The sequence below is a fragment of the Alligator sinensis genome, unplaced genomic scaffold, assembly GCF_000455745.1.
Source record: "Alligator sinensis unplaced genomic scaffold, ASM45574v1 scaffold1931_1, whole genome shotgun sequence".
Classification (NCBI taxonomy): Eukaryota; Metazoa; Chordata; order Crocodylia; family Alligatoridae; genus Alligator; species Alligator sinensis.
Window position 1 is genome coordinate 540,493 of NW_005842866.1, and position 7,018 is coordinate 547,510.

The 7,018-nt window shown below is 55.1% G+C and overlaps 1 protein-coding gene across 1 annotated transcript in view; it reads left to right on the plus strand.

Annotated features, from left to right (window-relative positions):
- The first annotated feature begins 2,535 nt into the window (after positions 1 to 2,535).
- The window catches only part of KCNE3 (potassium voltage-gated channel subfamily E regulatory subunit 3), a 21,125-nt gene continuing 16,642 nt past the window's right edge, over positions 2,536 to 7,018 (plus strand). The window contains exon 1 of the mRNA XM_006035684.3: positions 2,536 to 2,644. The gene's annotated coding sequence lies outside the window, so the exon portion shown is untranslated. The remainder of the gene's footprint in view (positions 2,645 to 7,018) is intronic.

Sequence of the window (7,018 nt, forward strand, 5' to 3'; positions counted from 1 at the left end):
TGTGTCTCAGGTGTGAGTGAGTGAGTGTGTGTGTGTGTTAAGGGCTGTGTATCTTTCTGTGCTAGGGGTGTGTGCAAGTGTGTGTGTGTTAGGTGTAGGGGTTGTGTGTCTCGGGGTGCGTGTGTGTGTGTGTTAAGGGCTATGCGTGTATGTTAGGTGTAGGGGTTGTATGTCTCAAGGGCGTGTGTGTGTGTTATGGGCTGTGTGTATCAGTGTACTGGGGTGTGAGTGTGTGTGTGTGTGTGTTAGGTGTAGGGGTTGTGTGTCTCAGGTGTGAGTGAGCGAGTGTGTGTGTGTGTGTTAAGGGCTGTGTATCTTCGTGTGCTAGGGGTGTGTGAGAGTGTGTGTGTGTGTGTTAGGTGTAAGGGTTGTGTGTCTTGGGTGTGTGTGTTAAGGGCTATGTGTGTGTTAGGTGTAGGGGTTGTGTGTCTCAGGTGTGAGTGAGCGAGTGTGTGTGTGTGTGTTAAGGGCTGTGTATCTTCGTGTGCTAGGGGTGTGTGAGAGTGTGTGTGTGTGTGTTAGGTGTAAGGGTTGTGTGTCTTGGGTGTGTGTGTTAAGGGCTATGTGTGTGTTAGGTGTAGGGGTTGTGTGTCTCAGGTGTGAGTGAGCGAGTGTGTGTGTGTGTGTTAAGGGCTGTGTATCTTCGTGTGCTAGGGGTGTGTGAGAGTGTGTGTGTGTGTGTTAGGTGTAAGGGTTGTGTGTCTTGGGTGTGTGTGTTAAGGGCTATGTGTGTGTTAGGTGTAGGGGTTGTGTGTCTCGGGGGGGTGTGTTAAGGGATATGTGTGTGTGTGCTAGGTTATGGGTTGTATGTCTCGGGTGAGTGTGTGTGTGTTACGGGCTGTGTGTCTCAGTGTGCTAGGGGGTGTGTGTGTGTATTAGGTGTAGGGGTGTGTGTGTGTGTGTGTACATGTGTTGGGGTGGGGATTGTGGGTCTCATGGGTGTGAGTGCGAGTGTTAAGAGCTGTGTGTTTTAGGTGTGTGAGCATGTGTGTGTTTATGTGTGCGTGTTAGAGGGAGGGGTTGTATGTCCCAGGGGTGTGAGAGTGTGTGTTACTGGTGGGGGTTGTTTGTCTCAGGGTGAGTGTATATGCGTGTGTGTAAAGGACTGTGTGTTTCAGAGACATATGTGTGTGTTAGGGGCTGTGTCTGTCAGGTGTGTGTGTGTTAAGGGTTGTGTGTGTCAGGTGTGTGAGTGTGTGTATGTGTGTTACCAATAGGGGTTAGGTGTCTCCGGTGTGAGTGTATATGTGTGTATTTGTTAAGGGTTGTGTGTTTCAGGTGTGTGTGTCTGCACGTGTGCTAGGATGAAGGGGCTGTTTATCAGACTTGTCAGTGTGCATGTGTGTTAAGGGTGGGCTTCAGGGGTGTGTGTGTGTTAGGGGGAGGGGGCTGTGCATGTCAGGGTTGTGAGTGTGTAAGTGTGTGTGTTAGGGGTTGTGTGTCTCAGTGGTATAAATGTGCACTTGTGTTAGGGTAGGGAGTTATATGTCTGAGGGGCATAAGCGTGTATGTGTGTGTGTTAGGGGTTGTGTGTCTTAGGGGGTGAGTGTGTGTGTGTTACAGATAGGGTGTTGTGTGCCTCGGAGGTGAGCATGTCTGTTAGGGGCAGGGGTTGTGTGTCCTAGGGGGTGAGTGTGTGTGTGTTACTGGTAGGGTGTTGTGCATCTCAGGGGTGTGAGTATGTGTGTGTTAGGGGTAGGGGTTGTGAGTCCCAGGGGTGAGTGTGTGTGTGCTAGGGCCTGGAATTGTGTCCCGGGGGTGAGCTTGTGTGTGTTACTAGTAAGGGTGTTGTGTGTCTCAGGGTCTGAGATTGTGTGTATGTTAGGGGTAGGGTGTTGAGTATCTCAGGGGTGTAAGTATATATTAAGGGCAGGAGTTGCGTGTCCTGGGAGTGAACGTGTGTGTGTTAGGGGCAGGTGTTGTGTGTACCAGGGGGGTGAGCACCTGTGTGTTACGGATAGGGTGTTGTGTGTCCCAGGGGAGAGGGTGAGTGTGTTATGGATAGGATGTTGTGTACCCCAGGGGTGAGTGCATGTGTGTTAGGGGCAGAGGTTGTGTGTCCCGCGGGGTGAGTGTGTTATGGATAGGGTGTTGTGTACCCCAGGGGTGAGTGCATGTGTGTTAGGGGCAGAGGTTGTGTGTCCCGCGGGGTGAGTGTGTTATGGATAGGGTGTTGTGTACCCCAGGGGTGAGTGCATGTGTGTTAGGGGCAGGAGTTGTGTGTCCCGGGGGGGTGAGTGTGTTAGGGATAGGGTGTTGTGTGTGCCAGGGGTGCGGGTGTGTGTGTTAGGGGCAGGAGTTGTGTGTCCCGGAGGGGTGAGTATGTTATGGATAGGGTGTTGTGTGTCCTAGGGGTGAGGGTGTGTGGGAGGGGTGGTGTGTGCCCCAGGGAAGGAGGCCCCTGTCCCAGGGGGAGCTTGGTGGCCAGGTGCGCCTGTGGGTGGCTCCTAGCTCCCGCTCGGGGCCCTTGGAGTGTCCTGCTCCCGCCTTTCCCTGGACGCAGGGAGACAACGGGGCTCTCCCCTGTCCACCGCAGCACATCACCCCCTGGCCGCCCAGCTGCTTCGCACCCTCCGGATGCTCCTGGGATCGTCCCGTGAGCCTCGTGGCGCTAACATAGCGCGACGCCCCTCCCGGCACCCAGGTGAGCATGGCCGCGGTGCGGTGTGGAGGTCCCTGCAGAGCCGGTGGGTGACCCGAGACCTGCACGGGTGTGTGGGCGTGTGGGCAAACCTGTGTGGATTTAGAGTCTCTCTGGGGAGTCTGTTCCAGTGCTTCACTGTCCTCGCAATAAGAGTTTTTCCTAATATCCAACCTCAACTTTCCTTGCTGCAGCCGGAGCCCATTGCTCCTTGTCCTGTCATTGCCCCCACTGAGAACAGCCCAGCTCCATCCTCTTTGCAGCCCCCTGCAGGGAGCTGAAGGCTGCTATTTAATCCCCCTCAGTCTTCTCCTCGGCAGACTAAATCAGCCCAGGTCCCTCAGCCTGTCCTTACAAATCATGTCCCCCAGCCCCCCAACCATTTTTGTTGCCCTCCCCTGGACTCTCTCCAATGTGTCCACATCCTTTCTGTAGTGGGGGCCCACAGCTGGACACAGGACTCCAGATGTGGCCTCCCCAGTGCTGACCAGAGGGGAAGAATCAGTGCCCCGATCTGCTGGCACCGCTCCTACGGAGCCCCCTGTCATCGCGGCCGGCAGTAGGGAAGATGCTTCTCACGCTCGGGGTGGACCTGGAGTCAAGGTGCATTCAGTTCTCCAGGAGAGCCGCAAAGTCAGGTGCGCGGGGAAAGAGAGAACTGGGGGAATAACAACCCTTTACTCCCGTGTCCTTGCTCCGTTGCCTTTTGCTGGCTGGAATCAGAGCCACATAACAGGGTCAGAGTCCCTATACCACTGCCAGCGGATGGAGATTCTCCTTTCTCTCCAGCAGTAAGGGCTTGCGATTTCTGAGCTAAAGGATCTGCGATGTATCATTGCTATCACGGAGAACTTCGGGGTGGCGGGGCTGGGAGATCTGGGGTGGTTTGAAAATATTTTGCGGAGATGTCGTGTCGAGGTGATGGTTTCTGGGGACCTGTAACGTGCACCCACCCGGGCCATCAGGTGGGGTTGGACTGGGCTTTCCACACCGAACACTTCAGGGAAGACCTAAAGCCCGTCTCTCTTGGTGACGCTAGGGTAAAAGCAGGTATTTTGAAGACTTTAAACATGTGGACGGAAGAGATTTAGCTGGAGCCCTCGTGTTGGCAGAACAAGTTGTCATTTGACCAGCCCGGCTCAGCGGGTTAAAACACAGCTCGCACTGTCCACACAAGCCTTTTTAACGGGCACTGGTTAATTCAGCTTAACAGGACGCCTTTTATGCAAGTTGTGGATCAGCCACAAGAGGGCAAGAAAGCCTTGGTGATGTGGGTGTGAAGGGGCTTGTGCATGCACACCCTGCAATTTGGGTAGCAGCCCCACGAGGGTAACTGCTCCCATCCCTGTGACATCGGACATCCCCTCCATTGGGGATGGGCTTTAACAGACTCCCCAGATTCCCAATGTGCCTGGTGTTCCCAGTCTGGAAACCCCAATTTTGCAAGTCGCAGACAGGCCAAGCCCTTGAGTCGCTGGCAGGGGGGACAGATTCAGACTGGTGCTGCTCTGAGCATGCTGGTAGGGACGACTCTAGCCCGACACGGGCAGGAAAGGCAGCGCAGGGTGGGACAGGGAGGGAGCTCCTCCAGCGCAGGCAGAGAGGGGCACCCACATCCCACAGCCTCTCCCGGGATGGCAGGGCAGGTCCAGCAGGTCTTGGGGGAGAGCAGCCTGTCTTGACAAAGGCTGCTGATCTCGGAGGCTGGAGGAGGACGTGCACGCAATGTCTGCACAAAGCTCATGCTCTGTGGCTGTATGGCGTCCTCCTAGCAGAGGGGAAGGAGGCGAAGGGAAGCTGCCTCTGAAAGGGCAGAAATGAGCCTGAGCATCGAACAGGAGCGGGGCTGGAAGGGACCTCCGGCGGTCCCGTCTAATCCAACCCCCTGCCTGTGCAAACCATCCCAAACAAATCCATTAGTAAAACTACCATCCAACCTGACGCAGCACAAGACCGGACACCCAAGCCTGTCGCAGGTAAAGCAGAGGACCAGGGCGGCCAAGGTCCTGTCGCTGCAAAGGTTGTTAATAGATGCTCAAGAGATCCTGGTTAGAGGCCGTGCCCCTGCTATAGAGGAAGGCAACCCCCCCCAGTCTGTATCGGTCTGACCATGGGGTAAAATTCCTTCCTGACCGGTCGGATGCTGAGCGCACCCTCTGACTTGAGGCCCCAGCAGGAGCATTGCACAGCCTAGGCTCAATCCCCAGTCTTGGCTGCAGCCAGTACCCAGCACCTCTGAGGAAGGCTTAATTGCAGGCATCGCCACGCGTAGATCATCCCCGACCAGGGGCTGTCCAACTTCTTCTTGAACCCCTCCAGCAATGCAGAGCCCACCCCTTCCTTGGGCATCTATCCCACAGACTCTCTGCTCTGACAGTGAAGACGTTTTTCTGGCTATCCAACTTAAACCTGCTTTGCTGCAACTTCAAGCTATTGGTCCATGTCCTACTCTGCAGCAAGAGAGCAAAGGTGCTTTTTCTCCTCTTTACAGCAGCCCTTTACGTATTTGAAGACTGCTGTTGAGTCCCCTCTTAAGCACCTTTTCTGAAAGCTGAACATGGCCGGATCCTTCTTCCTCTCCTCTATGCCTTGCCTTCCAAGACTTTTATCATGTTTGTCTCCTGCCTCTGGACCCTCTCCAGCTTCTCCACGTCCTTTTTAAAATGTGGAGCCCAGGACTGCATGCAATATCAAATGAGGCCTAACAAACCAGTGCCGAATAAAGAGGCACTATCACCTCCCATGTCTTGCACTTAATGCTTCTATTGATGCATCCCTAAATTGCATGTGCCTTTTGTGCAGCTGCACACGCATGCTCAGTGTGTGATCTATCAAGACGTCCAGTTCCTTCTCCGTAGTGCTGCCATCCTGCCCGGGGTCACCCACTTTGCATTTGTGTTTCTGATGATTCCTCCGGAGGTGCAGCACCTTGCATTTGTCAGCACTGAACTTCATCCCGTCAGCTCCTGCCCAGCTTTCTCTGTGCTCTAGACCCATTGATCATAACGAGAGCCGTGCTCAGCGCTCACGTGGCATGGAAACACCTGGGTCTTGTCTACACACACGCTTCCAGTGCTGCTGCAGCCGGAGGAGCTCTGCCGTCGGGGAGATGCAGAGCTCGTGCCGGCCTGCCCAGCCACGATTGGGAGCCGTGGAACTTAACTGGAGATTTTGCAGGCAGTATGAAAAGGGCCTGGGAGTTCGACTGCTCTGCTAGAGAGAGGGTGGGACGTTGTGGCACCACCCCAAGCTGGCAACAGAACAGGGCACCCAGCGAGGGCAGATTAACCAGCCTGGATCACTTTCCACTGCAGAATCAGAATCAAATCCCAATTTCCATGGTGATTGTTACTCAGTTTCTCACAACACACCCCAGCCTTGGTGGCTCCGGTCCAGGACCTTAAGAGTTGCACAACTGCACTGAGCCAAGACCTTCCACTCTTACCCAACCCAGCATGATACTCGCGGCAACCCAGTGCGTGCGTCTACGCATGCACTGTAATGCACAGTAGCCTATTTTACTGCGCATTAAAGTGGCATGTTAAAAAGTGTTATTAAGCTAATGTGCAATAAAATAGGCTACTGGGCACTAAGCGCCACCTAAAAAGCATGCGCTTGTGCTACAGTGCATTAAAGCAGCTGCACGTGTATCAATTCAGTACCTCACATTGGAAGTACTACATTTAATGTGCATTAGGAAAAGTGCATGAATGCATGTGTAGATGTGGCCAGCATAACCCTAGCAGCACCCTTCCTCCTGCCATTATTTCCAATGCTGTAGCAGCCACCTTGGCAGAGGCGGTCCCTGCCTCAGTGAATTCACAGCCAAAGCCCAAACAGGCGTTGCACGCCCATGGGATGGCAGCCCCGGGAGTCGAACCAGACCACTTGACGCCAGTCTAGGGCCTCAGCTGCTACCTGGCTGCCTGGGCCCTCGCAGAGTAGGTGTGTCTTGAGGAAAGCAGCTGGCACCCGCTGGGGCTGGGGGCAGAGGACAAGCAGGCAGGTGGAGCTGGCATCCTGGGAAGAACAGGACGGGTAACCCAGTTAGGGTGAGAGGATGCCAGCTCCTCTCCCTGGCCCCAGGCCTGGCTCACACTGCAGTTTCATGAGGGAAGTTGCCTTTTGTCGTCCACACCCGAGTTTCCACATCAGCCGGCACAGCCCACCAAGTCCAACCAGCTCCGCACCCAACGCGAGCCCCCGGCTGATGCCCTCGCTCAGGCTGCATAGAGTCTCCTTCCTCCCAGACCTGCCGCTCAGCACCTCAGGGTGCTGCCCAGCACCGCAGGAGCTGCCCACCAGCGAGACGTGCATCCCCACACCCCTCCAGGATGCTGAGTCCCCCAGGGTCACACGATGGTGACGGAGGAGCGT